Below are 14,752 nucleotides of genomic sequence, written 5' to 3'. Positions count from 1 at the left end.
TCATTAAATAACGGAAGGAGCATGCCATAGACAGAGCTAAAAGATTGCCAGATACAATGGATCAGATCAAAGCTCTGCTGCCCAGTCACATCCTGTTGTGAAGGAACAAATCATGGGTGGAGGGGGCTCCATTCTCAATCGTGACTGAACCCAGCATGTGTATGCAAAAGACAAAGGCTGAAGCTTTTTCAGCCACCTTTAACCAGAAGTACAACATGGATGATCCATCCTGTCCTCTTTCTGAAGTCCCTACCATAACAAAAGACAGCCTTTTGCCAAAATGATTCATTTCATGCAATATCAAGAAATCACTGAGTGCACTGGATATAGCAAAGGTTGTGGATCCCAACAACTTTCTAGTTGTAGTGTTGAAGATTTACCTACCAGAAATTACTGCACCGCTAACCAAGCTGTTCCATTACAGGTATGACAGTAGTTTCATTTACTTGACAAATCAGAAAACTGCCCAGGTATGTCCTGTCTACAAAGGACAGGCCAAATCTAATCACAGCAATTACTGCCCCATCAGTCTACTCTCATTTATCAGCAAATTGATGGAAGATGTTGTTAACAGTGAGTCACAATTACTCACTGGTAACTTGTTAGCCTTAGGGGCTTTGCGAGAACCACTTGGCTCCAGGCCTCATCACAACCTTAGCTCAAACATGGACAAGGAACTAAATTCTAGAGTGAGGTAAGGTGATGTTAACTGCCTTGGAACCAATATTTGACTGAGTATGAGGGTCCCTAGTGAAATTGAATTCAATGGTTCAGTACCATTCGCAACTCCTCGATACTGAGGCAGTCTGTTTTCACTTATAGCAAAATGTGAGTAATAGACAGGCTTGCTGATAACTAATAAATAGCATTTGTGCCACACAAGTACAAGGCAATGACAGTTCTCCAATAAGAGAGAATCTAACTATCTCCCCTTGGCATTCAATGGCATTAATATCACTGAATCCCCCAATATTATCATGGGAGTTACAATTGAACAGAAACTTTACAGGACCAGCCATATAAATACTCTGGCTACAAAAGCAGCTGGAGAGGTGGTGGCACAGTGATAATGTCACTGAATTAGTAATGCAGAGGCCCAGGTTAATGTTCTGGGACATGGGTTTGAATCCCACCATGGCAGCTGGTGCAATTTAAATTCAATTAAGAAATCTGGAATTAAAAATGTAATCTCTGTAATGATGACTATAAAACCATTGTCGATTGTCATAAAAACCCATCTGGTTCATTAATGCCCTTTAGCAAAGGAAATTTTTACCTGGTCTGGTCTACTTGTGACTCTAGACCCACTGCAATGTGATTGAATCTGAAATGGCCTCTGGAATGGTCTAGCAAGCCACTCAGTTGTATCAAAACCGCGAAATCTGAAAGGAATGAAACCGATGGACGACCCAGTATCAATCTAGGAACCGGAAATGACTATGGCAGACTCAGGCCTGTCAACCCTGCAAAGTCCTCCTTACTAACATCTAGGGGATGGTGCCAAAATTGGGAGAGCTGTCCCACAGACCAGTTAAGCAATAGCCTGATGTAGTCATACTTATGGATTCATAGCTAACAGTCTCTCTCCTAACCTTGGGTATGTCCCATGTCATCATCAGGATAGACAGCAGAGGTGGCGATGGCACAGTGGTATACAGTCAGGAGGGGGTTGCGTTGGGATTTCTTAACAGTGACTCTGGATCCCATGATACCTCATCGTATCAAGTCAAAGAAAACATCCTGCTGATGACTGACTACCTACTGAGCTGCCCTCTCCTCCCTCAGCTGATGAATCAGTACTCCTCTATGTTGAACACCACTTGGAAGAAGCACTGAGGGTGGCAAGGACGCAGAATGTCACCAAGAGTGGCTCGGGAGCATCATTGCTGACAGAGTTGGCCAAGTCCTAAAGGACATAGCTGCTAGACATTTCAGCAAAACCTAGGCAACATTTAGGTGTTAAGACATATTCATGCCACAAAAGTACCAGACAATAACCATCTTAAAAAGAAGAGAATCCAACAGTCTCCCCTTGACGTTCAATGACATGACCATCCTGTGGATTACATTGACCAGAAACTGAACTGACCATAGCCTGTCTACCATCTCCAAGGCACAGGTCAGGACTGTGATTGAATACTCTCCACTTGCCTGGATGAATGGAGCTCCATCAACACTCCAGAATCCGTTTATCATCCAGGACAAAGCAGCCTGCTTGATCGGCACTGCATCCTCCACCTTCCAACTCCACCACTGAGACACAGTAGTAACAGTGTGTACCATTCACAAGATGCTGCAACTCCCAAAGCTCCACTTACAGTACCTTCCAAATCTGCAACCTCTTCCATACTGGAAGCACAAGGGCATCAGATGCACAGGCACACCACCACCTGCAATCACCCCTGCAAGCCACACACCACCCTGACGTGGAAATACACTGCCGTTCCGTCACTGTTGCTGGGTCAACATCCTGGAGCTCCCTTTCCTGACAGTACCTACATGACATGGACTGTAGCGGTTCAAGAAAGCAGCTCACCACCACTTTCACAAGGGCAATTAAGGATTGCAATACATGCTGGCCTGGACAGTGACTCCCACATCCTATGAAAGAAATAAGTAAAAGATAAGAGGCTGGGAATATTAATGTTGGAATCTTGCTGCAATGGAGTGCAGGTATTTAAGTTTACAATTGAGAGCAACTACCACCCATTGAGGAAGGATAAGGGAATGTTTGCAAATGTCTAAAAAGAGTGCCAGTGGATGGAGGGGGAAAAAGAGGAATCTGTGCCAAAACTCTGTGGTCTTGGAAATAAACTTGGATTAAGGAAAAGACAGGGTTCCAGATTCATCCTTTCCTCAATGTACGGATAATGTCTTTACAGGGAATTCTACAGTCAGTGTCTTTAGTAAAGAAATAGCAAAAAAAAATTTTAAAATCAATAATTTGGATATACAAGATAACATTTCCAATGTAACAGTATGAATGTCTTGTAGGTGGCCTGTCAGCTTCCTCAGTGTTCAATTATGTGCTCCATAGTCTGATTAGGAGCTCCACATGATGGGATGGTTTCACCATCCATTTATGGAGAAGGTTACACCCTCTTCCACATCTGGTTCTGAGGTGATTATCCATTATTTGGGAGGAAGGTTTGATCTTTCTGAATGTACTGTGAGGTCCTCTATAAGGAAACATTTGGTATATCGCAGTTCTTCCAAGCACTAGGCCATTGGTCACTAATGCTAAGGGGGGGATTTCTGAAGGACTTCGGCAATGATCCAAAAAGACCTTCTAGATTTAAGATGATAGGTTGGTCAAGTCCACCTGGATCAGCATATCATTGCTGATGTAACAGTTGTATTATACATGGTGTAGATGTGGTGGCAACGTTGGCAAGCCTGAGCACCCATGGTGTTGTTGTTAATGAAAACAATAAATCTCATTGTAGAAGTCAGCTGAACATGAACAGTTTGGAATATAGACTTGTTGCCCTGCCTGTGAATGACTCACCTCTTGACTCTCCCCAAGTTTGGCTGAGTGCAGTTCCAACAATGCTCAAGAAACTCGACACCATCCAGCACAAAGCAGCCCGCTTGATTGGCACCCCATCTCCTTAAACATTCAACTCTTCCACTACTGACAGACTCTGTTTGCAGTGTATACCCTCTTTCACGATGCACTGCAGCAACTCACCAAGGCATCCTTGACAGCACCTTCCAAATCTGCAACTGCTACTGTCTACAAAAGCGAGGAGCACAGAAACACCGTCAGGTGCAAGCCACACATCACTATACCTGGAACTGTATCGCCATTCAATTTATTGTTGCTGGGTCACAATCCTGGAGAACCCTACTCATCAGCATTGTTTGAATTGATTTGATTCGATTTGATTATTGTCACGGATTAGTATACAGTGAAAAGTATTGTTTCTTGCCACTTTAAAGACAATGCATACCGTTCACAGAGAAGGAAATGAGAGAGTGCAGAATGTATGTAGGGTATAGAGAAAGATCAACTTAATGCAAGGTAGATTCATTCAAAAGTCTGACAGCAGCCGGGAAGAAGCTGTTCTTGAGTCGGTTGGTATGTGATCTCAGACTTTGTATCTTTTTCTCGATGGAAGATGGTGGAAGAGAGAATGTCCGGGCTACATGGGGTCGTTAATTATGCTGGCTGCTTTGCCGAGGCAGCGGGAAGTGTATACAGAGTCAATGGATGGGAAGCTGGTTTGTGTGATGGATTGGGTACATTCACAACCTTTTGTTGTTCCTTGCGGTCTTGGGCAGAGCAGGAGCCATACCAAGCTGTGATACAACCAGAAAGAATGCTTTCTACAGTGCATCTGTAAAAGTTGGTGAGAGTCATAGCCAAATTTCCTTAATCTTATGAGAAAGTAGAAGCGTTAGTGGGCTTTCTTAACTATAGTGTCGGCATGGGAGGGTCCAGGACAGGTTGTTGGTGATCTGGACACCTAAAAACCTGAAGCTCTCAACTCTTTGTACTTCATCCCCATTGATATAGACAGGGGCATGTTCTCCTTCACACTTCCTGAAGTCAATGGCAATCTCCTTCGTTTTGTTGACAATGAGGAAGAGATTATGTCACTGCACCAGTTCACCAGATTCTCTATCTCATTCATATACTCTGTCTCGTCATTGTTTGAGACCTGACCAACTACGGTGTACCTACACCACAGATCCTGCAGCGGTTCAAGTAGGTGACTCATTATCATCTTCTCGAGGACAATTAGGAATAGGCAAAAAGTCCTGGTCTTACCAGCAATGCTCATAACCAACGAAAGAATAAAATAAATTCTGAGTCTTTTAGTTACTGGCCTACTCGCCAGAGGGAGCAATTTTTCTCTAATTGCTCAATCAAATCCTATCATCCATTAGATCACGTCTTGACTTCCTTTGTTCCAAAGACTTAACTTTCCCAACTTCTCATTATTGAAGTCCCTCACCCCTAGGAACATTGTTATAACCTTTTTCATTATAAAGTCTTTACATATTTCCTGATGTGTGGTGCCCAGAATTGTCCACAAATCTCCAGCTGAGGCCTGATTTATAAAACTCTTGAATGACCTTTCGCGCTTTTTGATTCTGTCCCTCTTATTTATATACCCAAGGCGTTTTTAGCCCGCTTATCAAATTGCCCTGCCACCTTCAAGGATTTGTGTAGATACACACCAAGGTCTCGGCTCATTTACACTTTTCAAAATCATGCCAGTAGACCATTCACATTAATCATCACAAAGTGCATCACTTCACACATCTCTGCATTGGGCTGTGCTGTGCTTTTGCCCATTTCATCATCCTACCTATGTCAGCCTGAAGGCTATCCTTGGGATCGAGGATGGCTTGGTCCGCTTCCATTCAATGAGTTCTGAAATTACTGATGAGTCCAATGCAGAAACTGCAGACTCTGCCACAGGAGGGGCAGGTGGTGCTTCAAGGTTTTGATAGATGGGCTATTTGGAGGTTTGTGCCTCAATTTCGCCTCTGCATGTCCCTCGATGTGTTGAGCGCCTTTTTGAATGAGCTATCTCCACTTTGGTCGGTCAGAAGCCAGAGTCTCCCACAAGTCAGCGGAGATGTTTGACCTCTTCGGGAATACTTTGAGGACAGCCTCAAGTCCTGTAACTATCATCATCACTATCCACTACTTTGCCAATTTTTGTATCATCTGCCAACTGAATCTGGGTTATTAATAAAAATGGAAAAAATGAGTAATAAACCCTAAACTCATCCTTGGGGAACAACATAGCAAATCACCTCCCAGTCTGAAAAACATCCATCTGGCATGATCCTTTTTTCCCTGTCACAGAATTAGTGTTGGATATCCAACACGGGTGATGCAGCAATTTCACACAAACAAGGTAACGCGTTGGCACAATTAAACTGCATTAGCATAATTTTATCCACTTGAGATTTCAGGTGAAGTAGCAGGATAACCCTGTTCTGGCTCATCTAATTTCTCACAGATTAGCATCATATTTTATAGGCTTTACTTCAAGGCTATTGGATATTTATTTTATTGTATGTGATAGAACACTAGAATTCAATGTCATGTTTAATTTAAATCATTTGAAACAAAATAATAGCAATATTTTATTTCTAAACTGAATAAGATGCTTGATTTTCTTTGTTTGCTGTATGTATCATCTCAACTATTGTAAAGTACCTATTTCTATGCATCCCTTATACTCTGGTTTGGGATTTTCTACAAATAGCGGCCAGAGAAAATCTTTGCCTGAAGCCATTCAGAGTTATAGAGGTTAATGAGTTTCACTTAGATTTACAATAGCGATGCTGGTACAGAGTCCCTTGATGACAGACAGTGCCCATATATACTCAGTAACAAAGCCATTGCTCAGCGGGAAGTATTTAGCTGCCGGCCAGTGGCTCATTGGCTCATTGTTGTAGCAATCACCTCATTAGTCAAATTCCAGCTGTGAATGATTTCAAACGAGCAGAGGAATTTGTAATAAGCTCAGCAGAATTCGCAGTCCCTTCCTCAATCTTGAGCTGAACCGCTTAAAGAGAGGGAATTGTTTCGTTCCCATGACTTGGTTGATGCTTTTATATAGTGCAGTAACCCCCAGTGGAACTAGCTAGATATAAAACTGCCAGGCCTCATCAGGCCCAGTGGGCCCTGGACTCTTTAAAAATGGGCTTTCCCAGCAGAACATCAGTTCTCGACTTACCTTTCACCAATTTGAATTTATGTTCTTGCCCTACTCTCAACTTTTTAACCTTAACACTCCAGACTTACCCACTTTGATAATGAGCTTGCATCCCTCGAGAAGATCACCTCTTATTTCCATGTCCAAGATTCTCCAAACTTTTCTCATGACTCCAGTGTCTAACAGCAGAATCAGACCTGTAGCTCTGCTCTGTACTCCTCTAGCATTTGAATGCTTCTCTTGTGGTTCAGTGATTAGAGTTCGATCAGCGCTCTTAACAGAATATTAAGCAATTTGGTCACAAAGATATATTGCACATGGCAGAGCCAAAGCAAATGAGGGCAGTATATTTTAAAATGTTCCTAAGCAGCAAAGTGCCACGGTAAGCAAGGTAATCAATTTACTCTGGGATTGATTACCTTCCTCTGCAAAACATTTTTGAGGCCTTTTTAAAGGCATCAACGGAACTCAAACCAATTCTCAGCTGACAAAATATCCATTGAGACTTCACAAGGAGGTAATGGGCAAATTTCTGACAAGTTCCATACACGTTAGAGAGGAAGGACTGGAAGACTAGCCTATTAATCCAAATGGAATTTACAGTAGCTCTCGCATGGGATGAAATCCAAGTAGAACCAAATGCTGTCCTACTGTCTCTTTCAGCAGCCGAGATACCAACTCCCCACCCTCACAGCCCCTGGAACTTTGTGACCTACAATTGTAATTGTATTGGGATATGCTCTGTTGGCATTGGTTTGGTTCTGGGCCATAGAAATGAGAACATTGCAAGCTTGACCCTTGGTCCAAGCTGAATTAGATGAATTGTGACAGACAGAGAGACAACACAATTGAACTCAGCATTCCCGAGGAAAGAAAATTGGTTTGGGTTTCCACAGGCTGCTAGGCATTAATGAATTGTATTCCAAAAATGCTCTCCCTGCTCCTTCTACTCCTTGAAGACCCACCGTAAGCTCCGATCACGCTTTTGGTCACTTCTCTTAATATTTCTTTCTTTGCCTTGATATTGACTTTCCTTACTTCTTTGTGAAAGGTCTTGGGGCAGCTTTCTATAGATGTCCATTGTTAGTTATTGTTGCAGCAAGTGTATACATTCAAATGCCAATTATGAATGCAATGGTTCTGTGATTGAAAAACCCCACTGGCACTCACTGCTCCAGTTTACATGGGAATGGCCATTTGAGTGAGGTCCAAAAGAAATTAACATCATTCAATGTCTTCAGGCGAGGACGATTGAAGATAAAGTATTAAAGATCCCTTTGTTTCATAGGAACTGTCTCTAAATATTTGAATTTCTAAATTTATTATTCACTACAGTGAAGAAAATGTTTGCTAGCATCAAATCAAATGCTCATTGAAGAAACATGAAGGCTATAAAGAGCAACCATGTGGATCTAAAGCAATATATTATGCTTCATTAATCTGATGGAGTATTTAAGAACCAAGGATTATCTAGTGTATTTTGTATATATTTTCAGCATATAAAGCTACTTGATCCTTCAGAGAAAACCAAGATTTAGGAAATTAATTGCAAGTTACCTAACTCACTTGTGGGTGCTGAATTGAATGGTGACCCTGAGGATGTATAAAGTGAGCCCATCCAGCTTCCTGAAGGTTGCCAGGAGTTGAGGAGGAGCATAACGGTGCTGTTGGCAAGAGAATGGAAAATTTGGCACAAGTGATGATCTCTGCACCCAATGGGCACAGCGGGCATGCTGCCAATGTTGGTGGGCACTCTGCCAAAGATTCTCCGTTGACTGCATGCATGCTCTAGTGGAGACATTGAGCGCCCAGCGTGAGATACTCATGCCAACGGGTTTGAGGTGGACACCCTGGACATAGAATGCAAGCAAAGAGGAAGGTCCACAGATCTCTGACAGGCTGGGGTCTCGGAGAATGGTAAGAATTCAGTGGATAGATGAGAGACTGGGCAATTGTGCAAGAAGGACAAGGTTGTGGCATCTCCAATGAGAAGTTCAAATTCTGAGTATTCATCGCTTAGCCACGAGGGCTTGGCAGTCTAGCTGAGGGAGTGCTGCCTCCTCATCCTCAACTCGTGCCAGACTGAGCTTCTTATCAGATCCACTGCAAAATCTTCCTTTAATGGGTGTGGAGCTGTCTCAGTATCCTCGTCCTCGAGTGGGCCTCCTGCTTTGTGAGTGCCAGATTGTGCAGAGTGTAGCAGGCCACAGCGATTAAAGAACATGTGCTCTGGAGGATATCTCCGGGAACTCCCAGAACGATCCTGGCAGCTGAACCTTATTTTCAGTAGCTCTACTGTATTCTCAACCACTGCCCTTGTGGAGGCAGGACTCCAGTTATACCCCTCTTTCTCAATGGATACCTGTTGCCAGCAACCAACTATCTAGCCAATCTGCAGCCATAGCCTTGGTATCTGGGAGTGCTGCAAGATGTATGCATCATGAGTGCTGGCAAAGTGCTTGCGCAGACTTGAAGAATCTGGCTCATGTTTGTGGAGTGATAATACTTTCTGTTCACAAATAAACGTAGCTGACCTGCTGGAGCCTTAATAGCCACGTTAGTGCAGTCTGACACCCTGGATGTGGGGGAACCCAGCAATAGTTGCGAAGCCTCTGGCACGCTCAGCCTGGCTGGCTTGATCCAATGAATGTGAAGACCCGTCCGAAGAGAGGGTCAGTTACCTCAACTGGACAGCCGATTGGAACACTCCACACCCCCTGGAAAGATTTCATTGCATAAAAAATGAGGGCTACTGCAACTTTCTGAGCCACTGGTATCGGGTATCCACCCACACAGTTGGAGGAAATCACTGGCTCAATTATGTGGCATAATAATATCACCGGTATCTCCAGTGAGGCAGAGCCTCCTGCAACACTGCACCTCAGATCATATACACTCTGGCATCAGGATATTAGCCTCTTCTGTCTTGCTATCCACCTTGTTCTCTCTGCTGGCCTTGCATCCCCAGTGCCTGTACCTCTCCTGTGATGTTGCCTCCAGATACTTGTACTCTTTTCCTTTCTGCCCCTCACTTCCTCCTCAGAGGAGGTCCTCCCAGTCTTCGTCCACACAATCTTTATCCGCTGAAATGCTGATGGCACTGCCGCAAGCAATGAAGGCTGCAATGGATAGAAATGCTCCAGCAGAGTTGACAGAACAAGGCTAATAAAGCAAATACTTCAGAAAAACCAGAGGGAAAGGACTGAAATCCCAATAATAAAGCAGTAGCAAACTCTTGACAACTCACTCAGTCAATACTCCTATCCTCTACAATTCTGTCCTTGGATGAGAAAACTGAAACAATGGGATGGCTGCTTGCCCATGTTGGCACGTACCACCCGAGAAATCTCACGTGCATTGTAAAATTTCAGTCAATTGCCCTCTTAATTGTCTGTGGTCCTGCTGACTGTAATATCACGCAAGTGCGCAATGACATTGTGACGTATGTCCAACATTGTGACGTATGTCCAACATTGTCAAGTACTATTTCACATTCTTCCGGGTTAGAAAACACCCAAAAATAAAACTTAAAATTCTGGCCAGAATTTTGAAAATGTTCATGTCTTCTAATATGTATGTGGACTGTTGTCTGTTCATCTGGCGTCTGCTCTTTCCTGGGGTGATATTGCCTCTCCAGGGAATGTCATTGCCGTGGCGAGTGTTGCTGCTGACCATGTATTAGTTGGCAAATGGCTTACCTCTGAGACTGAAGGTCATTCAGTTCCTTGTTCAGTTAGTAAAATCAACTCTTCAATGGTTATGTGCTGTGAAGAAGCAGTTTCTCCAGTTGCATGCATATGTTTCTCATAGAGTCAGAGGTTTACAGCATGGAAACGGGCTCTTCGGCCCAACTTGTCCGTGCTGCCCATTTTTTTTAAAACCCCTAAGCTAGTCCCAATTGCCCGCATTTGGCCCATATTCCTCTATACCCATCTTACCCATGCAACTGTCTAAAATCTTTTTAAAAGACAAAATTGTACCCACCTCTACTACTACCTCTGGTAGCTTGTTCCAGACACTCTCCACCCTCTGTGTGGAAAAAATTGCCCCTCTGGACCCTTTTGTATCTCTCCCCTCTCACCTTAAAGCTATGCCCTCTAGTTTTAGACTCCCCTACCTTTTGGGAAAATGATTATCTACCTTATCTATCCCCTGATCATTTTATAGACCTCTGTAAGATCACCCCTCAGCCTTCTATGCTCCAGAGAAAGTCCCAGTCTATCCAGCCTCTCATAACTCAAACCATCAAGTCCTGGTAGCATCCTAGTAAACTCTTTCTAGTTTAATGATATCCTTTCTATAATAGGGTGACCAGAACTGTACACAGTATTCCAAGTGTGGCCTTACCAATGTCTTGTACAACTTCAACATGACATCCAAGCTCCTGTATTCAATGTTCTGACCAATGAAATCAAGCATGCTGAATGCCTTCTTCACCACTCTGTCCACCTGTTATTCCACTTTCAAGGAGCTATGAACCTTGTTGCGATGATACATCTAGTTGTTTACTTTTACCGTGTACGATAGACGTGGCAACTTCTCCACAAAGTCTCAAGGCTGACTTTTGTTGAGTGCATTGATTTTCTGTCACTTCACTTTGATTTTAACACTCACGCTTGTTACTACTTTTGGCTTCAGTAGTTTTTTTAGCTGTTGGAACAGTATTTGGTGCAACATGAAATTAGTTGCTAAATTGGATTACTTTCCATTCCTTCAGTAGGTGTATTTCGCCACTCTAAGATTGCCTTGTATACATCTGTGCTTGATCTACTCAAATTTTGATGATTCCTTTGGCAATATTCACTGTGACCTCAGCTTTTCTATTTGACTAGGGATAGTTTGACTGTGTGGTGCTGAATTTCCCAGATATTTATGGAGCACCTGAATTCTTCACTCAAGAACTGAAGGCCATAGTCACTCATCACAATGTCATAACATATGCCATAATAACTGAATTGTGCTTTCAGGCATTCTATGATCTCACCGGTAGTCATTGATGACAACTTGCCTAATTCTCAGTAGTTTGAATAATAGGCCATGGTGATAAGATAATAAGTGCCAATGAGTGTGAAGAAGTCTTCTCCAAATTTCATTATGATCTGTTTGGGTTGTCATGAGTCCTGAGCAGCTCTTCAGCTTGCTTAGCTTGATGTCTGTTTCAAGCACTTTCCTGGCTGATGTGGTCCTTAATCTCATTTCTCATGTTTGACCAGTGGAGCACTTCTCTTGCCTTCCTCAGACTAGATACAATTCCTTGATGACTTGCATGGATATGCTTCAGATCTCTTTTCTCAGCTCCTTAGGGACAATGACTTGAGTTTCTTTGTACAAGATGCCATCTTGGGCAAACACTTCATCTCTATGTCCAATAGTCTCTTGTAGCAACAGGTTTGATGGTTTTAGGTCATCCTTTCATCATTATCTCCCATAGCACTTGGAGAGTTGCATCTTATTGCGTAGTTTGCTTGATCTGAGCAAGGTGCCTTGTCTGTCCAATTCAATGTTTCTACTGAGTTAATAACCTTGAACATGTGTTGTTGCTTCGCTTTAGCTCTTGAAGGTTTTACACTTTGTACTGGCATCATCAACTCCTTCAAAGGGAGCATGTCAGTGATGTACATCTGCTTCCCCTGTTTGTACTTCACTTTGAAATTGTTCCATCTGGTGGGTGAAATGACTTTTTCCATCATACATATACATCCGTAGACCATCATTCATAATCACTTCCACTCCTGGAAGATCATTCACTATCTCATGCTGTCTATATTGATACTCTTCCAAAGCAATAAGTGCCAAATGGCATGCAAAACCATCTGAACCTCCCAAATGGCATCCAGAACATAGTCAGAAAACTTCTGCTTTCATCCAACTTCACTTGCCAGGATCCATCCTTACCATCTGGTTGATAAAAACCTTTGCCTTGGCAAGTAGTGGAAAAATGTATTCAATGGTTGGCATGGGGTAGTGAGATCTCTTCAAAGCTTTGCTAAAGTCTTTTGGATCAATGCACATGCTCCACTTTCCAAATTATTTTCACTGCTACCAAGCTGCTAATCCAGTCTGTAGAAGTTATCACTTTTTTGATTACTCCCATCTTTTAAGGCTCCTCTATTTTGACTTCCAGGCTGGATTTCAGGTCAGCTAGAACTCTCCTTGGAAGATACTGTGCTGGTCTCACATCTACTTCAAAATGATATTCAGCAAGAAGTCATCTAAAACCTGTGAAAACATCTTTAATTTGTCAGCATCTGTTCAATCGTCAATGGCTTGATGCCATGTGTGAGACACTGTAAATCTCTTGTGGTACATGAGAGGTTACCGTCCAAGCTTTTGACTTTTCAGTTGAGTGGTTTTTGCTTAGCATCTACCATCTGGAACTGCAGATTTTCTTCCTTCCTATTGCATTGGGCTCTCAGCTTAGTTTGTCCTCTTGGGGTGGGCATTGTTCCAACATATAGCCTCAACTTTACCATGGACAGCTTCATTTTTGGGTGACCAACTTCAACCACTTCACACAGGACTACAGAGTTCATGATATTTCATTTGGCACTGATGTCTATTAGAAACTTCACATTAACCTGATGCTCCCCTTCTGCAGTTGTCATTCCAAGAGTAACAAACCATTTTTTTCTTGAAACTTGACAGTGCCAACCTGGTCTTGGGTGTAGAGCGATTCGCCAGAAACATCATCCAATTTCTCTCCAGCAACCATCTTTATAAGCTTGCTTTTCTTCTTTCCAGAATAACACTGGTGTGCAAAGTGATTCAGCTGCTTGTAGTTACTTTGTGCATTCCTTTTCATTTGTGGTATCCCCTGCAATATTTACACCCAGTCTTCTGGCCTTGATCTTTCTACCAGCCCTTCTGTAAATAGTTCTTTCTTTTCTTCATTGAATTTTGCTTGAGCTGCCTTTCAGCAGAGTACAAAACCTTATCAGTTCTCCCATTAATACTCTTCAGCTGATAATTAACAATCCCCAGATATTGACATGCGTCAACAGCTTTCTTGAAAATAAATTCAGCTTCTCTCAGTAGACATACAGTCAGGTTGTGATCTCTTGTTCCTAAGATAGGTCTATCTCTCTAACAAAATAGACCTTTCTCTCTGTCTATCCAAACTCACGATTCAGCCACATATTTCAGTGCAGTCATACAATGATCAATATTCTCCCCGTTTCTGAGCTCTGGTGTTGAACACATACTGTTCATGAATAACATTAGGAAAGGGTTAAAAGTGGCTCTTCAATGCCTCAAATTTTTTAAAAACTGCATTTTCTCCTTCTCGAAGAGGCCCAGGGTGCAACACAGCTTTTACTCCAGCATGGATAATGTGAGTTTGCAGATTTCTTGTTCAACTCTGTGGCAATTTCACAACGTTGCCACTGAGACTGGAAGAATTTCTAAATCACTCTCAAATCTCCCTTCATCTCCATAGGAGCAGCTACAGGAATATTCAAAGTCATTCTGACTCATCCAGCAATCAGTGTCCTGTAAAATGTTGCAGACTGAAGTTATTTTTAGTTATTGTCTGCTATTTTTCATCTGCTGGTTCTCTTGCAACAATGAAAATCCACTCAATTTCAGCTGCACACTTTTCTTCCATGTGCTGGATCAAAATAGCTACTGCCCAGAAATCTTTACGTACAAAATTTGACATGACTATGGCAAGTCAGCTTGCAAAAAAGCATTTATTCAAAGAATAACCACCTATTCTGTTCATGTTCTTGTTCAGTTTCCCCTTAACTGCTGGATTCTAAATTATTCCCTGTGGTGCAAGTTCCACATTGGGTAAATAAGTTTCTTCTGAATTCCTGCTTGGATTTCTTAGTGACTATTTTATTTTGATGACTTTCTAGATTTGCTCTTCCCCACAAGAAGAAATATTCTCCCTAATTTTGATCTATCAGTGCCTTTCACAATTTTAAAGACCTCTATTATGTTACCCTCAGCTTTCTTTTCTCAACAGGAAAGAGACTTAGACTGTCAATCCTTTGCTGACATGTATGCCCATGTATTTCTGATATCATCCTTGCATATCTTCCCTGCACCCTCTCCAGTACTCTATCTCC

At 42.4% G+C, this 14,752-nt stretch overlaps 1 protein-coding gene across 1 annotated transcript in view; it reads right to left on the bottom strand.

Annotated features, from left to right (window-relative positions):
* The window catches only part of slc30a2 (solute carrier family 30 member 2), a 77,425-nt gene that overhangs the window by 16,440 nt on the left and 46,233 nt on the right, over nt 1–14,752 (bottom strand). The gene's annotated exons all lie outside the window — the stretch shown is intronic.

The sequence above is a fragment of the Mustelus asterias genome, chromosome 5 (assembly GCF_964213995.1).
Source record: "Mustelus asterias chromosome 5, sMusAst1.hap1.1, whole genome shotgun sequence".
NCBI classification, from domain to species: domain Eukaryota; kingdom Metazoa; phylum Chordata; class Chondrichthyes; order Carcharhiniformes; family Triakidae; genus Mustelus; species Mustelus asterias.
This window is presented reverse-complemented; position numbering and strand designations above follow the sequence as displayed.